Source organism: Cryptomeria japonica, chromosome 6 (assembly GCF_030272615.1).
Source record: "Cryptomeria japonica chromosome 6, Sugi_1.0, whole genome shotgun sequence".
Lineage (NCBI taxonomy): Eukaryota > Viridiplantae > Streptophyta > Pinopsida > Cupressales > Cupressaceae > Cryptomeria > Cryptomeria japonica.
The window spans coordinates 502,721,422-502,745,421 of record NC_081410.1 but is presented as its reverse complement, the minus strand read 5'-3'; positions in this window follow the sequence as shown (position 1 = coordinate 502,745,421).

The window sequence follows — 24,000 nt, the reverse complement described above, 5'->3', positions numbered from 1 at the left end:
GACTAAGATTAAATTCTAGAACTCCACAGTTTTCAAAAATATTTTGAGTCAAAAAGCAAAAGGGGAATCAAAGATAAGAGACCTCAATGAGGAAATTATATAGATAGGCATCAATGACATCTCATACAAACTACAAAAGCAATTGAATCTACAACTAGAAGAGATTTTGTAGAGGGGGGAGATCTATTGGAGGCAAAAGTATCACGAGCTTTGGTTGCAAGAGGGTGATCAGAACACTAAATATTTCAATTCATCGACTAAAATGAAGAGAGAAACACATCTAATAACACAAATTAGGAATTCTTTGGGAGACATGACTTCTGATAAGGAGGGTATTCAGAAGGAAGGTGTTATGTTATTTTCCTCTTTATTTTCTGAAGATACTATTAGGGATGATGTTTTTTCTCATAAAACCTTTCAAGTTTTCCAACATATTCCTTAGTTAGTAAACAATCAGAATAATGTCACAGATATTTTGAACCCTTTCTCTATTGAAGAAATTAGGCAAGTGGTTTTTTCCATGTACCAAGATAAAGCTTCAAGTCCTGATGGGTTTACGACTTTGTTCTTTCAAAAATGCTGGGGATTTCTTGGGAATGATGTATGGAGAGTGGTTGAAGAGTCTAGGAAAAACTGTAATATATTGAAATAATTTAACACAACTCATATTTCCTTGATTCCAAAGATGGTGGTTCCTCTTTCATTTGTAGATTTTAGGCCCATTTCGTTGTGCAACATGTTTTATCAAATTATAGCAAAGGCAATTTCAGTTAGATTAGCAAAACTGATTCTCAAGATCATTTCATTGCAACAGGGGGGTTTCGTTCTTAGAAAGGAAACTCCTAAGGGTGCATTAGTCACTCATGAAGTCATTCATTTAGTAGACAAGTACAATATGGAGGCAATGATTGTTAAGTTGGATATGATGAAATCTTATGATAGAGTCAGTTGAGATTTCCTTCTCCAAGTTCTTAACAAATTTGGTTTCAGCTCAAAATGGTGTAAATGGATTCTTTCTTGTCTCTTAGGAGCAAAGTTCTCAGTTCTAATTAATGGCACTCCTTTTGGATTCTTTTCTTCATCCAAAGGGGTTAGGCAGGGAGATCCTATTTCACCTTTCCTATTCATCATTATGGCCGAGGCATTGAGTAGAATGATCACAACACAACATTCTTTAAAGATTTATAAGGGTATTACTATTCCTCAATCACATTATGTAGTTACTCAAATTTTGTTTGCAGATCAAACTATATTGTTTGGGGAACCTTCCATGTGTGAAACAAGTGTTGTTAAGTATGTTTTGGATATGTATTATCAAGTATCTAGCCAAAGAATAAACACATCAAAGTCAAAGGTTTTTTTCTTAAATTGTTCCCCAGCTTGGATAAAAAAGTTGTCAAATGAGTTGGGCTTCAAACATGAATCTCTTCCTTGTAACTAATTGGGTATTCTTCTATTTCCAGGATCTAATAAAAGAGGTTTTTGGGCAAATATTCTTCTATCAAAAAATGAATTGCGTCATGGAAAAATACTTAGCTCTCACTAGCTAGAAGGATTCTTATGATTCACGTCGTGTTGGCAACAATCCCCAATTACATCATGTCAATTCTTCCAATGCCAAAGATGGTTAAAGCGGATATTGATACAATATTTAAAAACTTCTCATGGAAAGGAAAGAAGTTCCCTTAGAATAAGATCCATTTACAAGAATGAGAAAAAGTCTGCATGGCTAAGTGCTTGGGAGGAGTTGGTATTCACAACATAGAGCTGAGAAATAAAGATTTAGGGACTAAATTATTCTGGAAACTCTACACTAATAACAATTATTTATGGGTAGCTATTATGAGAGTAAAGTATTTAGATTCAGAGGAACTAGAAAGATTTTTACTATATTGGATCTGCCTAAGGGGTCACATGTTGGATATTGTTGAGAAGTTTGTTGGAATGATGTGTTGTCATTGATGTCAACATATTCTTCTATGTATTCCAGTGTTGTAGTTAGCTTGGATGAGTTGTTTTGGCTAGTATGTTGTAGATTATCTATTGTGGTTTAATGGGCTTAGAGATACTTATCTCTAGTTGATTCAATAGAAGTTTCATAGGTTCGCATGGTGATTTGATCATGTTGAGAGATCCGGTATTATGGTTGGTTATTCAGTTGTTCATGTGATTCAGTATTCTGGTTTGTGCTCTGCATTTCTCCAGAATTGCATTATCTTTGTTTTTAGATTTGGTAGAGTGTTTGGGACTGTAATGGATGGAATTTTCCACCTTAGGAAAGATGAATCCTCAATGACAAATTATTTGTCCAATTACCTCTTCAAACAGGTGCAACGCTGAGCCAAGAGCAAAAGGAATGCTCTGGGTCTGTTGGAGAACCGGATGAACCTTTGGCAAACTCTACAAGGTTTTGTAATCGAGGTGATAGTGCAAACCCAAGACTGCAGTATGGATCACAGACTACAGCACGGTGCTCTAATGTCTTAGGTGGACAAAACACAGAGCTAGACAAAGATGCCTGGTTCTTATGGATAGAACACATAACAAAATCAAAAACAACTAAATCACTAACTATCTAACAAGATAATCAAATACGAATGAATAAATATAGAATATACATAATATGGGTGAAATAATCTTCTTAAACAAAAATGTGAAGCAGAAAGGACAGAACAAACGGGGAACGTGGGAGGTTCTCGGGTTTAGGATGCCAACGAGGTGCATAGACACCAATGCACTTCGCCATTGTCTATATGTCCAGAAAGCAATAAGTTTCAAAGTCCAAATGCTGGGTTGAACCTATACCTGCGCACACAAAAAAGGGGGAAAGTGTTGGGGTTGTATAGGGGCCTGCCTTAATTAGACCCCCACTTAGGTGTTTCTATTGCCATGGACAACCAGATTGGTATAGATTGGAAAATAGATAACTTGGTACAAATTGGTAAATTGGTAAATAAATGCAAAAATAAATCTATTTCTTATTGCATGTAAATAAATATTGGAATATTGGTAAATACACTCGTTTATGTAAAGGACTCATTGCATGAAAGTAAAATAGAGAGAGTAAGTTTGGAAATGAAACCCTCCTTGCAATTTGGCACCATGAGCATGATGAAGCCCACTTGATAGACAAATTGGTAAGAAGCCACCTCAAGGTCGGGGAGCTTGATGTTGGTATTGATAGCTTGATTTTGATGTAGATGTTGCATGAGTCAAGAGCTTGTCAAAGAGAGATTTTTAGAGAGCTTGAGAGAGTGCAGAGATCAAGAGCAGAGAACCCAAAGTGGGAACCCCTTCAAATGAGTTGGAAAGGGTTTTTAATTCAAAACAAGCATGGAGAGCCGTTACAGCACGATGCGAGACAAAGGACACGCGTCGATGCGCATCTGAGTGACCAACACTTTTTAAAATCTGACCATTTATTGGGATGTTAGTGTGGCACGCAGACATCCCTATGTCATGTTCCCATTCGTCAGGAATAGATCCCAAAGGACTGACAGGGCTAAACAATGATCCTCGGAATGAAGGTCCTACGATGACAAAATGTTACAATTTTGATCATAGGGTCATCATAATTGCCTTAGGCATCATGCACAAGTGTCATAAATGCATCAAGTATAATTTAGGACACTACATTTTGCCCCCACTTTAGTGGACTGATCAACCTCAAGGATCAGTCCCACTAAAGTAGTTTAGAAGACATATTTGCCAAGCTCACGTCATGCAATAAATGCGGCCAGGGTAATAAATGCACTTTAGAGACGTTGCGGGAGCCATAGAGGCTAGGTTTGTGATCACGAATGATGCCCCAAGTTTTCATGAAGAAAATGTATCATCTAAAAACACAAAGAACGTGCTGCAAAATAAACAAATGTGTCAGCACGAAAAATGGAGGAAGCTACTCAGGCGAGAAGAATGATTAAGAAACGTTAGTCCAAAAAGAAGTTAAAAATTAGATGTAGGTGAGTATATGCCCCCTCATGTTTTTCCTCCAGTGAAGTGGGGGAAAATAGGAAGGAAACCGAGCCAAAATTGTCCCAAAGAAGGTGAAAGCCATTTTGGACAAAAATTTAGCCTATATACTCAAAAGTGGGCCCATGGAAGTGTTAGCAACAATCAAGAGGAAATAATGAGAGGGGCGGGGGGGTGAATTAGTCTTCACTAGAATCACAAAATAAACTTCCAAAACATAAACTGATAAACGAAAGCAATAAGAGATAAGCAAATTAATAGCACCACACACAACACCAAGATTTTGACATGGAAAATCCGGTTAAGGGGAAAACAATGGTGGGAACCTACCCATAATAAGATGACAATCTATAGTAGTATGTGAAAATATTATAATGGGGAATACACATGCATTCAGTTACACTGCCTAGAGCTCACTGCTCAAAAGATATATGCCCTGAAGGAGACAACCCTTAGGGAAATCTCATCAACTTATAATATGATCCAGACTACAATTTGGAAGGAATGAACTGCAATAATAACATATACAAATGCCTGATGATAGTTCCAATTAAGGACAATTGTTTGCCCTACAACACCAAACTCATCACAACACTTCACTAAATGATATATCCTTGTTTGCACATTTACCTCTCTCTAATAATGTAGACACAATACCGACTCCCAAATTACATGAGTATATCACCTATATATACAAATCATGAACCTTGATAACAAGGTCGACTAAACCCTCAACCCTCAACTCATGATTATAAAAATTAAATTACATGATACAAAGATCGACCACAAGACCAATATTATGATTTGCATTACATAGTATAGACCTAATTCAAATTACCAAACAATTACATCCACCAAAAATCCTGCCAAGATCAACTGCAACATGCTACACCACCAGAAATATTGCATAACACACAAATTATCACCGGTTCAAAGAAATAACCAAAAAATAACTCAATGATCAATGCGGATCTCCAAAATAAATAGGAAATGACTAGGAAACACTATCAATCACATTAGAATCATCTGGAATAGTGGCACCAACACCACTTTTCAAATCTTCATTGCTCAACGTCTCAAAGCTTAAGAACACAACCAATCAGCAACTGTCACAAAGAAATATAACTTGTGGCATACCAAATCACAAACCATCTGAAATAAAGATAAACAAGATCATCCCAAACAATAACCCAAAATATCATCAAAAGATATGATCACACCGGAATATACCAGAGGGATACTGGATTCTGCAAAACAATGACCAGCAAAACCAAACTACAAAACCGGACCAAAAACCTTCTCGAAACTCACCAGAATAATTCACATGAATATGTTGACATCAATGAAAACAACATATCCTAGCAGAAGCAATGAAAAACCAAATCCAAAAATCTTCCCAATGATCCAACAATCTCCCCCTTTGGCATTGATGGCAACATATGAATGTGAAAAATAGTCAATGCAAAGAAAGAAGATATCACCAACAAAATCCCCCTAAGATCAAGACAGATAAAGTAGTTTTTCACATGATCTCTCTCCCCCTTTGAAAACAATGCCAAATATCACCAAGACAAAAAATTAAACACAAATCTCTCTCCCCAAAACATAGAAACAAATCAATAGATTACTCTAGCTGAGGAGTAGCACCAACACATCAATCCGGATAAATAAGGCTTCGAATTCCACTAGATCGATGCAAATTAATGCATCTAGTTCTCATCAGGAGGGGTGAAGACTCCTAACTTGTTTCTCAGATAGACAAAAGTATCTACAGGAAAGGGTTCAGTAAAAATATCAACAATTTGTTCCTTTGTAGATACATATTCCAACTTCACCTTTTGTTCACTGACTTGCTCTCTCAATTGTATTTGATTGATATATGCTTAGTCTTTGAATGTTGCACCAGATTTTTGGACATGTTTATAGCACAAGAATTATCACAATATATAACAGTAGGCTCATCATAGATAACTCTTATATCTTTCAAGATTTGCTTCATCCACACTATCTAAGTGCAATTACTAGCAGCATCAATGTACTTAGCTTCAACAGTAGATAAAGATATTGAATCCTATTTCTTGTTGGCCCATGAAACCAAATTCTTACCTAAAAATAATTCTCCACCAATAGTACTCTTTCAGTCACCAACATCACCTACCCAATCTACATCGGTATAAGCACATGACATGAAATCATCATTCTTTGGATACCATAAACCATAATCTTTAGTTCCCTTAAGATATTTGAATATTCTTTTAACATCAGTAACATGACTCTCTTTCGGATCAGCTTGATATCTAGATGCAATACACACTGCATGCATAATGTCAGGTCTAGTTTGAGTAAGATATAACAGTCTACCAAACATAGATCTGTAGAAACTCTGATTAGCTTTAGGAGATTCATCATTTTTAGACAATTTTCAACTAGTCACCATAGGAGTTCCAACCGGTTTCAATCATCTAATTCAAACTTATTCAACAATTCCTTCACATGCTTAGTTTGAGATATAAAGATACCTTTTCTTGTCTATGAAATCTACAGGGAAATCTACAAACCTAAGAAAAATTTCATCTCACCAATCATAGACATCTCAAATTCTTTTTGCATGTCACCGGAAAAATTCATGCTCATACCATCATCACCACCAAAAATAATGTCATCAACAAAACTTCAACAATAAAAATATTATTATTTTTTATTTTAAAGTACATATTACTATCAGCATCACCTTTGACAAATCCTAATTTCAGCAATTATTTATCAAATCTAGTATATTAGGCTCTAGGGGCTTGTTTCAAACCATAAAGTGCTTTCTTCAACTTACATACCATGTCTCCATCATCTGACAGTGAGAATCCATCGGGTTGTTCAATGTAGACTTCTTATTCTAGATCACCATTTAGAAACATACATTTGGCATCCATTTGATATACTTTGAAATCTTTATAAGTAGCATAAGCAAGTAACAGTCTAACAACTTCAATTCTGGCAACCGGAGCAAAATTTTCTTCATAATCAATCCCTTCTTTCTGTGAATATCCTTTGCAGACCAGTCTAGCTTTATTTCTAACTACTTCACCTGCTTCATTCAATTTGTTCCTAAAAACCCATTTAGTGCCAAGAACATTTTTATCCTTAGGTCTAGGTACAAGTTCCCTAGTATTGTTATTTTCAATCTGATCTAACTCTTCTTCCATGGCTCTAATCCAGTTATCATTTTTACAAGTTTTGACAACATCTTTAGGTTCAACTTTAGAAATCAAATATATACCTTTTGCAACTAACCTTCTTCTAGTCATCACACCTTTATTGTTATCACTGATAATTTGATTTTCTGAATGATTCAATGTTACATACCTCGAAGTCTTTTATTTGTTCTGATTCTCAAACTCGAGTTCCTAGACATCCTCACTGGTAGCAGCAACAATCTCTTTCTCTACCAGATCATTCTTCTTAGGCTCTTCAGGCTGAATAAGAGTTAAAACAACATGTTGACCTTCATCGTAGGCTCTAATCTCCTTCCCAAGGTTTTCATCCACCTTCACACTTGTACTCTCAACTATCTTTTTGAGTGTCTTTTTATAGCACCGGTAGGCTTTTCTATTTGTAGTATATCCCAAGAAGATAGATTCATCACTTCTAGCATCAAACTTCCCAATATCCTCATCTCTCTTGATATAACATTTTCTACCAAAAACTTTGAAACATTTCACAATAAGAACATGACCAAACCAAAACTCAAAAGGAGTCTTACCAGTATCACCTTTGAAATTAACTCTATTGAATGTATAGACTACAATGCTAATAGCTTCTCTCCAATAGACCTTCAGAACATTTCCTTCAATCAACATGGTTCTTGCAATATCTCAAACAATACGATTCTTCCTTTCAACAATACCATTCTGCTATGGGGTCCTAGGAGTAGATAGTCGTCTTCTAATTTCATGCAGCTCATAGAAAGAATTGAACTCACTGGAACAATATTCTCCACCTCTATCAGATCTCAGACACATCGACTTCAATCCAGACTCAGTTTCAGCTTTAGCTTTGAATATCTTGAATTTCTCAAATGCTTATGATTTTTCCTTCAAAAAGACAACCCACATCACTCTAGAATAATCATCAATTAGTAACATAAAGTATCTATCACCCTACACACTTATTACATTTATAGGCCCACACAGGTCAATATGCACAAGATTAACATACCGAATTAACAGGTTTAACAATCTTAGGCAAATCCCTAATAACTTGAATAGAATTGATACTGATCAATGAATCAAAGTTTACATGACACATCCTTCTATGCCACAACCAACTCTCATCTATCTTAGCAATCAAACAATTTTTCTCACTAGCATTCAAATGAAAAATGTTACCTTCAATCTTAGTTCTAGATGCAATCTCTATACTAGAGGCATTCAATATCTTGCATTTACCATATTTGAGTTGTAGATCATAACCCTTATCAACCATCTGTCCAACACTCAAAAGATTATTCTTTAAACCTTCAACATATAAGATATCATGAGTGTTATTCTTACCATAAAAAGAAATAGATGTTAGGATTAATGATAGTCCCAAAGATACGAGGAGGGGGGGGGGGGCGAATCAATATCTAACTGGTGTACATAATATTTAACCTTATTAAGTATTTTACATTCCAAAATAGTGTATCGATAAATAAGAATTAATGCAGTAAAAAGGAACAATAAAGAGAACATAGAAAACACACCATAACACAAGATGTTTAACGAGGAAACCTGGTGTGGGAAAAACCTAGGTGGGATTTCTGACCCACAATATTCACTCACTGGCTAATGAATAAATATTACTTACAATAAGAGGCCTGCACTTGCAGGAAGGCCAACTGCTTAGAGCTCACTTCTCAATCTACAAAATAGAAGTCTCACTGACTTACAAAATGGATTATGAAAATACAATACAATGTACCACTTCAAATCAACATCAACTATGCCAGGTTCAATACCGGTTTAAGCTCATACTATAACCATAAACCTTTTACAAAATCTGTCCTATGCATTCGCATATATCTTTCTCATTCCTATTCCATCTCCTATATCAAAATGATTTACAATATCTCATACATATATGAGTCTATTACAATATGCCATGTCATCTTTTCAAAACATAATTACAATTAAATACAACAAACAAAAGTTTATTCCTGTCGGCTGGGGTGTCGGTATGCATTGTTGCTGCTGCCAGTGAAGTGTCTGTTGGTGCTAGTGCCTGTCAGTGGTTTACCAGATGAATGTTAGGAGGTTACTTGAATATTTCTAGTAGGTTGCTAGTAGGTTTCCATCAATGACAACACCATCATTTCTCACTAGAATTTAGAATGCCAACAATCTCCCCCCTTTGGCATTGATGGCAACACTCATGGGAAAAATCCAAAAACTGTTTCCAAAAAGTGAAGTCCAAAAATTTGCTAAAAATATGTGCTCCCCCTGAGTAGATGATCTCCTATGAATAGCCATTTTTCTCTGTCCACTACTCCCCCTTTGACATCAATGACAAAGGTTGTCAAAAATTGTCAAATGAGTGCAAAATTTCACCTTAAGGATTGTAACTGGTTCGTTACAATCTAAAATATATTAGCCAAAACCAAATTTAAACTTTGCATGAATCTGTAGTTGTCATTCATGGTTGTCTCAGTTCGTTGGATCGTGTCAGTGAGATGATGCATATGTTCCTTTGGTGATCTTTCTCCTTGACTTAATGCCTTAGAGATCTCATTTCTCAGAGAGATAAGGTTATCCAGTTTAGGACTAAGTTTATACTTCAGCTCTTTGGCATTTGCCTTGATCCTTTCTTTTTCTTTCTCAAATTTCTCCAGCTTTTCCTCAAATCCTGCCATTTCTTGCTCAATAACTGATATAGGTTCGGATGAACCAATGATGTTATCAACTATATCATCAATTTCTTTTTGTACTCTGCTTATTTCTTTTTCAATGTTCTGGGTCAACAGATGTGGCTTGCATGTTTATCTATATAGCTCCTTATACTCCAAAATTGTTGTATTCAATGCCAATAAAAGTGTGTTAATATGTTTAGTGCACTTCTTTATTGTCTCCTCAAATAATTTTTCCTTTTCTTTTTCCATTTTCTCTTTGAATGTATCCTCATTTACCTTATCGACTGTTATTACATTTCCAGCAATAAATTTAGACAATGTGTTTAACTGTCCTAAAGAATCCTATACATTATCTATATTGTATTTTGGTGCAATAAATCTTAAGAATAGGTATTGTATCATCAATTTCCTTGTAGGCCAATGCATTACAATCAGTTATCTTCTTAATTGAGTCCAGAAGTACCTCTGTTACATTAGTAGGTCTGAATTCAGATGTCTAACCAACTGCCTTTATTATTTCAGTGCTTCCAGTGTTAGTAACCAATTTTCTTATATTAACCTCTAGTGGATCAGTCTAAGTTTGTGTTTCAACCTGTAGTGGTTTGAGTTTCTCAGTTATTATCAGTTTCACTATCTCAACATGTACCTGTGCCTCTATCGGTTTCTTTGTTGGTTCCTCTATGTTATTAGCTATCAGTATCTCTATCTTTGTTGGTTTCATAGTGCCAACATCTACACTACCAGTATTCATTCCAGTGTCCAAAGGTTGCTTTGTATGCTCTATTTGATCTGTATGCATTTCAACCTCTACATTTTCTGTCGGTTGCTCAGCAATGTTTCCATTACTAGCAATATCATCCTGTACCTCTATGTTGTCCTTGTCCACAATAATGTTCACTTCCTAAGTATCAACATTCATAGTGAATAGAATTTCTGATTTAAGGTTAGTGTCATCATGTGTTATGTCCACATTTTCAGTAGCCGGTGTACCATCAGTGTGTACCAGTGTAGTATCTAAGGGTGGTGGTAAGTTGTCAATTATTTTGATGTTTGGTATTCCACCAACTTTACCTTTCCCTTTGTCCTTGTCCTTTTGATAAACTTTAAATGTTTTCTTGGGTCGGTTTAATTCTTCATGTTTTTCCTTTTCTACAAAAAAAGATATCCCATTTGTCATTTGTTTCCTCTACAATTTCATTAACTCTGCTAGCCATTAAGCTCACTTGTCGGAGACCACTAGCAAAAATTGATCAGTTAGCTTCACAAATTAATTCATCAATCTCCTCTTTCAAGTTAGCTGGATGTACAACTAGAAGTTTTTCAACCTTAAGTTTCTTCTCCAACTCCATTACTACAATCCTGTTTGCATCTAACCTTCTATACAAATCATTTGGCAAGTCATCTACAACTTCAATTAACATTTTCTTGTAAATGCCCAGATGTAAAATAATACTATTTTCAACACTTTCCTTTTTAGAATCAGTGAATGTGTTATACAACTTGCTCACATTTTCCAAGTTATCATCATTAGTGATTCATTCAGTAAGTTATCCAAATGTGGTATCACCTGTTTCTATTTCTTCTTCAGTGTTAACTTCTTTGTCGGTTGTCTTACCGCTTGTTGCTTCTTTCTCATAGTTCTTGTTTTATTGGGTGAAGGAGAGGGTATTGGTGAAGGTTTTCTCTTCTTATCAACTCTCTTAAATTCAACAGGTATCTCACTGTTGAATAATGTGCCAACTGGTGAGATATGTTCCTCTGGTTGTAATCCTTCCAGTTCACTTTCCTTTATTCTAGTAAGGGTCATAACATTTTCTTTTATTTCCTTTACTTGTTTTGATGCACTCCTTATGTACTTTTCTCTTTCTTTCTTTGTTTCATTGTTTGTACATCACTCTCAATTGTTTCTGCACTACCAAAAACTTTTTCTATTGGTTCTCTAGGTGCTTCTAACAGGGCTTTAGTATAAGTCTCAATAATATTCACATCAGCCTCATACCCCATTTCAGTTACCCATACAGTTCTAGGAAGAACTGCTTCCATCCATATTTCATCTTTCTTAATCACAAAGTAGATTTCCTTATCATATTTATCCACTATACTTTGTAGTAGTCTCTCTCTTGTTTTCATTTTGGCTTGGAAGACTTTAAAATATTCATTTATATTATTTTCCCTAGTAGTACCCATGCCAGTGAAGGCTTCTTGCAATTGTTTGCCTACAGGTATGTCATATCCAAAATCTTGCTGTCCAATACTGGGAATTTTTTTTGACAAATACAACATAAGGCATACCAAAAGATTACCAAAATGAAATATCCCTTTCTTGTCTCCTTTTATCTTTTTCAAATTGTCAACTAGTTCATCCTTCAGCCATTCACACACATCTATTTTTGCATTGTTATTTACCATATCATAAGCACTTTTAATGCAAAGACTAGAAATAGAGTTAAGTCTGCTTGCATGTGTGGTCTTATAGCCTAAAATCATACTTATGAATCTCACATTGATATCCTTGATGACATTTACTCTCAGAGATCTATTATCAGACATTTCTCTGGTTAAGGTCATGACTATGCTGTTAGGTACCTTCGTCTTGTCTAGTCTGCTGTCAGTTGAGGGTAATCCTGTCACTGCCCTAATTGCTTGCCAGGTGAATTTGCAGACTGAATCTAACCAAAGAAATTCTCCATGTGCTCTACTTAGGACAATTATTACTACCTCCTTCAGAAATTCAGGGATGTTCAATATTTCTACAAAACCTAAAGTTTCAATAATCTTGTGCTTGGGTATGACATTTCCATTTTCATCTCAAATTATTGTTTTAAACATCTTTAATACTTCCACAAAACCTAATTCTTCAATATTGCAGTGAATATAAATTCTAGGGTCTTCAACATAAGCTACACCTTTAGGAATTTTTGAAAATGCACCTATGGAATCATCTTGCTTAGCTATCTTAGGAATATTTTTAAAAACAGGCCCAAGGCATTTTATAATTTCCATAATAGTAGAGTTTGCAATAAATTTGGGAGTAGAAGAGGAAGCCATTTGAAAAATACCTTAAGATGGCTGATAATGTTTGAGTGCTTGAAAGAAATCGCTTCACTTCTTCGCCTTGAATGCCTTTGCTCAGATTTTCATGCTCTTTGCTAGTTTGAATGCTCGGTGATTCAAAAATGAAGGAAAATCGATAATTTATAATGAAATTTCATTCAACAACCACAATAAATGCTCACCAGTTAAGTGAAAACTTAACACATATGCTGGTAAAGAAGAAATCTATCTTCTCACCATCTACTGAGGGTAATCTACATGATGTTCAACTTGTTGCAATACCCCCAAAGGGTTACTTCTCAGTTGGATGAATAATTTCCTGTCGGTGGAGTAATACTCTGTTCTATTGGTGAAGAAATAGTCTCATCAACATTTTGGTCTATCTTTCTAATCCATTATTTTGAAAATTCTTGCTTTACCTCATCAACCTTTTCTTTGCCTTTCAAATCAGGTCCTTTATTTTTTGTTGGTGAAGTCTTACTTCTACAAAATTTTGCAATATGTCCAATTTTGTTACAAGCATAACAAGTCACATTATTCTTCTGAATAGCCTTTCCATATCCTATGTCGGTTTGTGTTCTACATTGATTAGATAAGTGCCCAAATCTTCCACAAACATAACATCTTACATTCATTCTATAGTTTTCTGAATTATGACCAACTTTGTTGCATTTGGAACATTGACTGGTGGGTGCATTAATGTTTGGATTGTTTCTAGATCTACACTAATTTTCTCTATGACCATACTTGTTACAGTTAAAGCATTTCCCATTAAATTTGTAAGCATTAGGTTGTCTTACTAGTTTACTGTGATCATGATTGTTTGCAGTACCAGAACTTTCTCCAATTTCAAATCCAAGTCCATTAGTATCTCCATTGGGTTTCTGACTTTTTAGCATATCATCAAGTTCTTTTGAACTTTTCTTGAATTTCTCTTTGTTTTGATTTGCAGTAGCCAACTCATTTTCCAAAATTACAACTTGTCTCATAAGTTCAGTTTTATCATGTTGCATGTGAATCAAATATGTCTTTAACATATCATTTTCATGACTGAGTCTTAGATTTTCATTTCTAGCATCATTGAGTCTCCTAGTCAAGTCATCTTCATTCTTCTTTTTGTCTTCAATGTCTTTGCAAAATCTCATATTCATATCTTGCATTTCATTCCTCATAGTCATGTTTTCTTGTCTCATCTTGTTCACAAGCTCATTAAGAGTTTCCTTTTCATCATTGTCATTCTGCATCTTCTCACGAAGTTCTTTTCTCTTATTTCTAGCAATAGTAACATTCTCCTGAAGTCCTTGAATGAATTTCTATACAGTCCTCAGATCATCTTCAAGTTTGATATTCTTCAACTTCTCTGAATCATAGTCTATAAGAGCTCCTTCCAATTGCTTTCTTAAGTTCTCCATCTATACCGGTGTCATAATCTTCCTCAAGCTGTTAGGCTTTTGAAAATAAAGGACCAGGCTCTGATACCAATTGTTAGGATTAATGATAGTTCCAAAGATACTGAGAGGGGGGAGGTGAATTAGTATCTAACTGGTGTACAAACTATTTAACCTTATTAAGTATTTTGCATTCCAAAACAGTGTATCAGTAAATAAGAATTAATGTAGTAAATAGGAACAATAAAGACAACATAGAAAACACACCATAACACAAGATGTTTAATGAGAAAAATCAGTGTGGGAAAATCCTCGGTGGGATTTGTGACCCACAATATTCACTCACTGGCCAATGAATAAATATTACTTACAATGAGGGGCCTACACATGCAGGAAGGCCAACTGCCTAGAGCTCACTACTCAATCTACAAAATAGAAGTCTCACTGACTTACAAAATGGATTATGAAAATCCAATACAATGTACTGCTTCAAATCAGCATCAACTATGCCAAGTTCAGTACCAATTTAAGCTCATACTATAGCCATAAACCTTATATAAAATTTGTCCTATACATTCACATATATCTTTCTCATTCCTATTCCATCTCCTATATCAAAATGATTTACAAGATCTTCTACATATATGAGTCTATTAGACTATGCCATGTCGGCTTTACAAAAGATAATTACAATTAAATACAATAAACAAAAGTTTATTCCTGTCAGTTGGGGTGTTGGTATGCATTGTTGCCGCTGCTGGTGAAGTGTCTGCCGGTGTCGGTGCCTACTGGTGGTTTACCAGATGAATGCTAGGAGGTTACCTAAAGGTTGCCAGTAGGTTGCTAGTAGGTTGCCAGTAGGTTGCCATCAATGACCACACCATCATTTCTCACTAGAGTGTAGAATGCCAACAATAGAACCTCTCCCACAGATTATACAGGCTTTGTCATCTCCAAATTTGACTATTCCACCATCATATCTTTTCATGCTTACAAATTTTCTTTTGTCACTGGTCATATGATGTGAACAACCACTATCAATCAACCATTCACCTTATTATTATACCTTAGTAGCCAAAGCTTTCTCCTCAATAGAACAACTAGTGGAATCAATAAGCACAAGACTATCTTCTTTAATGGAAATGAACACAACCTCATCTCCTTTATATTCTTCATCTGTAACACCTTCATATGCAACATAATAATAGTTCTCCTGGTTCCTAAACTTTTGATTAGACTTATAAGGCTATTCATACTTCTCATGCTTCTCATATATATCATTTCTATCAAACTTATCAAACTTATCATGTCTGTCATACTTAGCCATTCTATCTGGACATCTAAAAGCAAAATGTCCTATCTTATTACAAGAAAAACATTTCAAGGACAACTTTCCATCATACTTACTGGCACCTTTAGGCAATCTTCAGGAAATCAATGCTTCAAGCTCATCAAGCTCTCTTTCTTTCTCAGCTATCTCTCTCCTTTCTCTTTCATATTTGGATATCCTGCACTCATCTGGTTCATAATTCTGCTTATTGGACACAGATGCTAATGCTTTGAATATTGTCTCAGACTTTCCATGTGATTCACCAAATTTTCTCAGCTCAAATGCAACAATATTTCTGACCAATACATCTCTTGTTATTGTAGTTACACTCTAGATCTCATCAATAGCAGCAACCTTATGTTTATAAGAAGGAGGCAAAGATCTTAGCACCTTAGCAACAATCTCATACTCTTCAATCTTTCCACTGAAAGATCTAATACCAAGGACAATCTCATTCACCTTAGCCATATATGAATATGTTTTCATCATCTCCCATCTTCAATGTCGCATACTTTCCTTTTAAACTCTACAACTTAGCAACTTTCACTTGACTATCACCTTCATACAAGATCTCAAGCTTCACCCAGATCTCATGTGTAGTCTGAAGTTCCATAACATTTGTCATTTCAAAATTAGTTTGAGCACTGAGTAATTCTTCCTTCTCTTAGATGTTATATTAAGCTTCCTTAATCTCATCAGGAGTGGATGGTCCATTATGAGGAACAACATAGGTATTCTTAGTAATCTTTCAATAATCTTCTCCAAGACATTTCAAATGCACCTCCATTCATTTCTTCCATACAGTGTAGTTTCTTCCATCAAACCTTAGATTGTCTTTCTTGAAAAGAATACCTTGAGCTACTATCCCAGATATCCTCAAGTGATTAAGCTTCTACCAGAGGATCTAGCTCTGATACCAATTGTTAACAATAATCAAGAGGGAAGACTAAGAGGGGGGAGTGAATTGGTCTTCATCGGATTCACAAATTAAACTTCCAAAAAATAAACTAATAAACCACAACAATAACAGACGAGCAAATTAACAACACAACACATGCAACACCAATATTTTGACGTGGAAAACACGATTAAGGGAAAAACCATGGTGGGAACCTACCCACAATAAGATGATACTTTGTAGTAGTATGTGAAAATATTACAATGGGGAATGCACATGGATTTAGGCACACTGCCTAGAGCTCAGTGCTCAAAAGATATATGCTTAGAAGGCTACAACCCTCAAGGAAGTCTCACTAACTTACAATATGATTCAGACTACAATCCAGAAGGAATGAACTATAATAATAGTATCTATAAATGCCTAATGATAGTACCGGTTAAGCACAATTGTCTGTCCTGCAACACCAAACTCATCACACCACTTCACTGAAAGATATATCCTTGTTCGCACACTTAACTCTCTCTGATAATGTAGACACAATACAAACTCCCAAATTACATAAGTATATCACCTATATATATATATAAATCATCAACCTTGATAACAAGGTTGGCTAAAGCCTCAACCCTCAACAACTAATTATAAATATTTTATTACATGATACAAAGATTGACCACTAAACCAATATTATGATTTTCATTACATAGCATGGACCTAATTAAAATTCCCAAACAATTACATCCACGAGAAATCCCGCCAAGATCAACCGCAACACACTACACCACCAGAAATATTGCATAACACATAAATTATCACCGGTTCAAAGAAATCACCAAAAAATCATTCAAAAATCAATGTGAATCACCAGAAAAAATAGGACACGACTAGGAAACACCATCAAGCACGTTAGAATTATCTAGAATAGTTGCACCAACACCACTTTTCAAATCTTCATCGATCAATGTCTCAAAGCTCAAGAACACAACCAATCAACAACTGTCACGAAGAAATATAACTTGCGGCACACCAAATCACGAACAATCTGAAGTGAAGATACACAAGATCATCTTAAACAATAATCCAAAATCTCAGTACAATATCTAATCACACCGGAATATACTAGATGGAATACCAGATTCTACAAAACAGTGATCAGCAAAACCAAACTACAAAATCAGACCAAAAAGCTTCTCCAAACTCACTAGAATAATTCACAGGAATATGCTAACATCAATAACAAAAAAATACCCTATCAGCAAAAATGTGTTGGCCATTTGGTGGAATTATTATGTGTTGCATTGATGTTTTATCATTGATGTCAACACTAGCTGTTTAGATGCTTTACCGACACCCTTCTGGTCCCGATAGGATGAGTGGTTTTTGGTTAACTTAGATTCGGCATGATCTAGTAGAATCCGGTATATTTTGGTGATGTAATGGGCTTGTTCATGATACTTATACTCATATTTGGTCAGTTAGTTTTGGTTTAGTGATTGGATGCTATCCTGCTTGCTTAGAAGATTTGTTTTTGGTTCCGACAAGGATTTCATCGGCAGCGATTTTGATGGAGATCTTTGATGAATTGCATAAATGGTGTTGTTACAGCTTCTGATGGAGTTTCAAGATGATGTTGGTGATCGTGTTCAAGACTTGGTGGTTGGAGATCATTACTGAAGCGTGTGGACCTATACTTGGTCCTGGTTGATCTAGGTTATGGACCGACATTAATGTAATGTGTGGATAGGACCTATTGATGTATTTCTAGGATATCTTATGTGTTGATATTACTTATTTGGTCTAATGCCGAAATGGTTTGTAATTATGTAATCAGTTTATTGTCTAGTGGCCGACCTGATTGTTTATGGTCAAGGGTTTATATATATAGATGTAAGATCTCCTTATAGATCATCATGGTTAATGTAAGAGGTCATGGTCAAGGAATGTAATATGAAAATAATGTAATATCATTCAAGCAGAGGAGTTGGTCGATCATTGGAGATAGAATTGGGTTTGTGTAAGAGGATTTAGTCCTCTGGTATTGAGCTTAACCTGAACTGTACTCTGACATAGGAGATGCTATCTTTTGCAATTCAACACTTCTCCATATTGTAGTTTGGATTTTATGTAGTTAGTGAGACTCCTTTTGTGATGAGAAGTGTGCTCTAGGCTGTTGGCTTTCCTGCAAGTGCAGGCCCCTTCATTGTAATTCACATACTTACTACAAAAGTATTATCTAACTATGGGTAGGCTTCCCACTGTGGTTTTTCCCTTTATTGGGTTTTCCACGTACAAATTCTGGTGTTGTGTGGATGGCTTTTATTCTATGATTACTGTTTATGCTTAATTGGATTAACTACTACTCTGATATTATTGTTTTGGGTTTTGGTATTAAAGTTTTGATTGCTAATGCTTTCAGTAATCTATGACAACTGATTCACCCCCCCCCCCTCTCAGTTGTCTTCCAGTTATCTAAACTATCTAACAATTGGTATCAAAGCTCTAGTCGTCTCTACAAAAATCTATCCTATGACGACTAACAATTAAAGTTCATCCAGTTCTTCAGAAGCTATCTTTCAAAGGGATATACCAAGGCTTGAAGGAACAAACTATACAGTATGGAAGATTCAGATGGAGACTCATTTGAGATGTCTTGGCAATGAGATTTGGGAGATTAGACAGAATGGTGTCACACCCTTTAATTCGAGATCTGACAATCCTCCTCCAAAAAACCTAGACAAGGAGCTGGAGAATGATTGTAGAGCAAGAGAAGCCCTCTTGTGTGCACTTTCTGATCAGTAATTAATGGGATTAACAGACAAATCATCTGGAAAGGCTATAAGGGATAAGTTGTAGACTCTTAATGAAGGTGACCCTATAGTGAAGATTGCTAAACTTGATGCTTACCGGATGAGATATGAAAACCTGAAGATGGTAGAAGATGAAAAGATTATGACATTCATGGAAAAGGTAAATGAGATTGTTATGGTAATTCAATGTTGTGGTGGAACTCTGAGCGAAGATGAAATTGTTTCTAAAATCCTGGGAGACCTACCACCGGCTTACAAAAGGAAGGCTACTGCTATTAATGAATTTAGAACAATGGCTAGCACATCTGTCAACAAAGATACTTTTGTTGGGAAACTATCTACTTTTGAACTTGAGAAATTTGGATCTTCTGGAGCTGTGAAGATTGAACCTACTTTTCATGCATCTATTTCTACAAATGGTAAGCAAGATTGCAAACCTTTACATGCAAAATAATTAGAATATATGAAGAGAGAAGATGATGAGTTTGAGAAACTTGAAGCACTATTTGCTAGAAGAGTACCAAAAGGACTAGTAGGAAGTAAGTATGAAGGAAAAACACCTTTTAAATGTTTTGCATGTAATAAGATTGGTCATTTTGTATTTAGATGTCTTGAAAGGAATTCAAGATTTGAAGAAAGAGTTAAATGATCATTTAAGCCTAACTCTGGATATCAGAACAAGTATAGATTCAAGAAATACATAGATAAATCATGCTACATAGTGGATGAGGAAGGCATTACTGATTTAGATGGTGAACTGACAGAAGACTCTTCTAGTGGATCCAACAATGGGAAGGAATTGGTGATCCTGGCTATCAAGGAAGATGATCTGGCATTGGAAGAGAATGTACCTGAGGAGAAGGCACTTCCTACTAAAACTAAGGACAAGGATGAATGGATAATTGACAGTGGTTGTTCACATCATATAATTGGAGATAAAGGGAAGTTTCTATCTTTGCAAGAATTTGATGGTGGACTGGTTAGATTTGGAGATGGCAAGGCATGTATGATCAAAGGAAAAGGAACTATATTATTATATGGTAAGAACATTACTGACAATGTTTATTATGCTGAAGGTTTGAAGCCTAATCTTTTGAGTGTAGGACAATTGGTAGATAGGGGATTTCAATTACAGTTCAAGGATGGAAAATGCAAATCATTACCAGATCTAGCTTGGAGATTGCAACCAGTACATAGACAAAAGGTAACATATTTCATTTAAACTCTAGTGAGTTTACTAACTTTTTTTACAAGCATGGTATAAGAAGACAATTTTCTACTCCCTGGACACCTCAGCAGAATGGAGTTGTGGAAAGGAAAAACATAACTATCTTGGATGTTGCTAGAACAATAATGATGGAAGCTAATCTACCTCATATCTACTGGAGAGAAGCAGAAAGTAAAACAATTTATACATTCAATAGAGTACATATCAAAGGAGAATCTGGTAAGACACCTTATGAATTATGGTTTGGCAATACACCTACAATTAGGTATTTCAAAATTTTTGGTTTTAAATGTTATATCAGGAGAGATGATACTATTGAGAAATTTGATCCTAGAAGTGATGAAGGCATATTTCTTGGTTATTCTAATGAAAGAAAAGAATATAGATGTTATAATAAGAGATTGCAAAGAATTGTGGAGAGTACTAATGTCAAATTAGATGAGCTGAACATAAGTCAAATCAAAATTTATGAGAAGGAACCATTAGTGGAAATGATTATATCTGAATCGGTAGCACCTTTACTAGAATAGAGAGTTGAACCAGTTACTCCGGAAACATCAGAGAATTCTACAGTAACTAAAGAATAGGGAAGAGGAACAGAGAATCATAAGACTCCTAGGTATGTGAGATTGAATCATTATGAAGATCAAATCATTGGGGATAAGAGCAATGGAGTGATGACAAGAAGAAAACTGGCAACTAATGACGTATGCTTAATTTCAAAAGTTGTACCGGTATCAATAATTGAGGCATGTAAAGTTGAATTTTGTTTAAAAGATATGGAAGAAGAATTAGGTCAAATTGAGAAAAATAACACATGGACTTTGGTTCCCCATCCTAAAAATAAAAATGTTATTAGAACTAAATGGGTTTTTAGGAATAAATTAAATGAGGAATAAAAATGTTATTGGAACTAAATGGGTTGTAATTCTAGTTCCCATCAGCCCATACCTATTGTGCATCGACAGTACGAGCGTGGAGAGTCTAGTGGGTCCCAGTCTCAGGTGGTCTCTTACCATGACCCCTACTGGTGAGAGGGAGATCCAGGTAGGGTGTTTAATTTATGTATCTTAAATTTTTTGGATTTGATGATATAGAATGTTACTGATGAAAACCTCTCTCTTTCTCTACAGTTAGTGTCTAGGAGTGGTGCTCCCTCATGCAGAATGTAGTGACAGGTCTCATCATGAGTGCACACATTCCTAGTTCCTCACAGATAGCACATAGACTATAGGGGAGGGCGAGGCAACATGAGGACCTATTCACACCCATTCAGATGGAGATGGAGGTTTGGCAAGAGATAGAGAGATCTTTGTGAGAGAGATTGCAACAGACATAGCATGATCTAGAAATGTCTTAGATAGAGGCATCCACATACTGCAAGATTATGATGAAGAGGGATCGCAAGAGCTCCTCACAGAGTCACTCACATTTTGTATCATGATACACACCCATGGGCCACCCCCATGACCAGATCAAGAGGGGACATCTAGTCACCATCCTCTAGCTACTAGTCCTAGGGATAGGAGATGTCTTTTCTTTTTTGTTGATGTATATGTTATGGTACTCATGAATATGTATTTATTTATGCTCATGTTATATCTCAAACATGTTATTTAAATACTTAAACAATGTATGCATTTATTAGATTAAAGGTAACACATTTGGTGGTGAACCTGTATGTCTAATTTAATTTCTATGAGATTGATTTCTCAATGCTTCATGATTAAATTGATACATGTTTGATTTAATTAAATAACTAAGTATTTAATTAAATGCTACTTTGATCATGTAGAAGAGGAATGTGTTAAGCCTAGGAATTTTATGACTAATGTGATTTAATTAAATCTAATTGAACAAAACATGATATAATCCTACTTAGCACATAGGAAATTGTATAACATGCTAGAACATATAAAATATAAATCTATTACAATTTACATAAATGAATCTAAGACAAACAATAAAGTAAATAGACATGCTTGTCAAGAACGAAGTAATGTAGACTAAATAATACAATATCATTTAATACCACATACTTTAATAAAGATATGCTAACACATTATCCAATTTTGAAGAAAGAAAAGGTACAGAGAGGGAGAAGATAAACTAGAAAGAGAGAATGAGAGAGAGAATGAGATAGAGACTAGGCATAGTATCTATGAAGGTGCATAGAATTTATGGCTTCCCTTAGGGGCGTACCTTCCACATCTCCTATCTTGTAAGAACTTGATCCATAGACTTCGATAACAATGTATGGTACAAGAGAATTAAGGCTGAATTTTTGTTTCTCCTCAGGTAAAGCATTCACGTTACACTGATTTTCATAAAGTACTAGACTACCCACTGAAAAGGAATGCTGAATTAATTTATCATTATAGCTTCATTGTAAAGTTTTATGATATGCTTGAATATGCTCAAGAGCGTTTATATGTCATTCATCAAGCATCTTAAGTTGTTGAAGTCTTTGTTCTCTATAGGAATCGTCATCCAAAATACCTATAAGATAAACTCTCAAAGAAGGGATTTCTAACTCCAAAGGCATATTGGCAACAACACCATAAACAAGATTATGAGGAGTACAACCTGTAGAAACACGTACGCTCATCCGATAGGACCAAAGAGCATAGGTTAATTGAGTATGCCAATCCTTACCATGCTTATTTACAGTGTTCCAGAGAATTTGTTCAATTATCCTATTCGAAGACTTGACTTGACCATTTGATTGAGGATAATAAGTGCATACACCTAAAAATGGTTTGAAGATAATTAATTAAATAAGCAATTATTTAATTAATCTCCCTCCCCAATTTAATTGAATTCACTAAGCAATTTGATTAAATTTCCCCTTTCATCTACTTATTAAAAAATCTAAGGATTTATTTAATAGGTTCATTTCACTCCTTTGATTAATTAATTCATATTAATTAATTCCCTCCATCCAAAAATCATTCCTTCTAACCTAATTAATTAAAACAAATCAATCATGAGTTGTTGAGATTAATTAGCCTTTTCCTAGTATTTGAATTTTTAAATTCAAATTCTCCTAACTTCTACCACTCTTAAATCTAACTCATTCCTAAACCTAACCCATTCTACCTACCCACATGTCCCCTTTCATCCAACCTCTTCTAGAACCTTTATTGCTGGCAATATTACATTATAACAGACAATGAAAGATTGTTGACATTTCAATAAGGATATTGAGAAGGTTGTTGATGATTATGGACATAACTGATTAAAGATGTTTTACTATCTTCATATTATTATTTTGTCATTGATGTCAAGAAATTGATTTTCTAATTCAGTATGATGTTGCCATATCTTGAGAAGTATGATATAAAGATTATAAAGAAGTCGGTAAAGACAGAGGAAAGAATATGATGAATAAGGGGATAAGTTATTCAATGGACAACTCTACCGAGTCAGATAATGATGA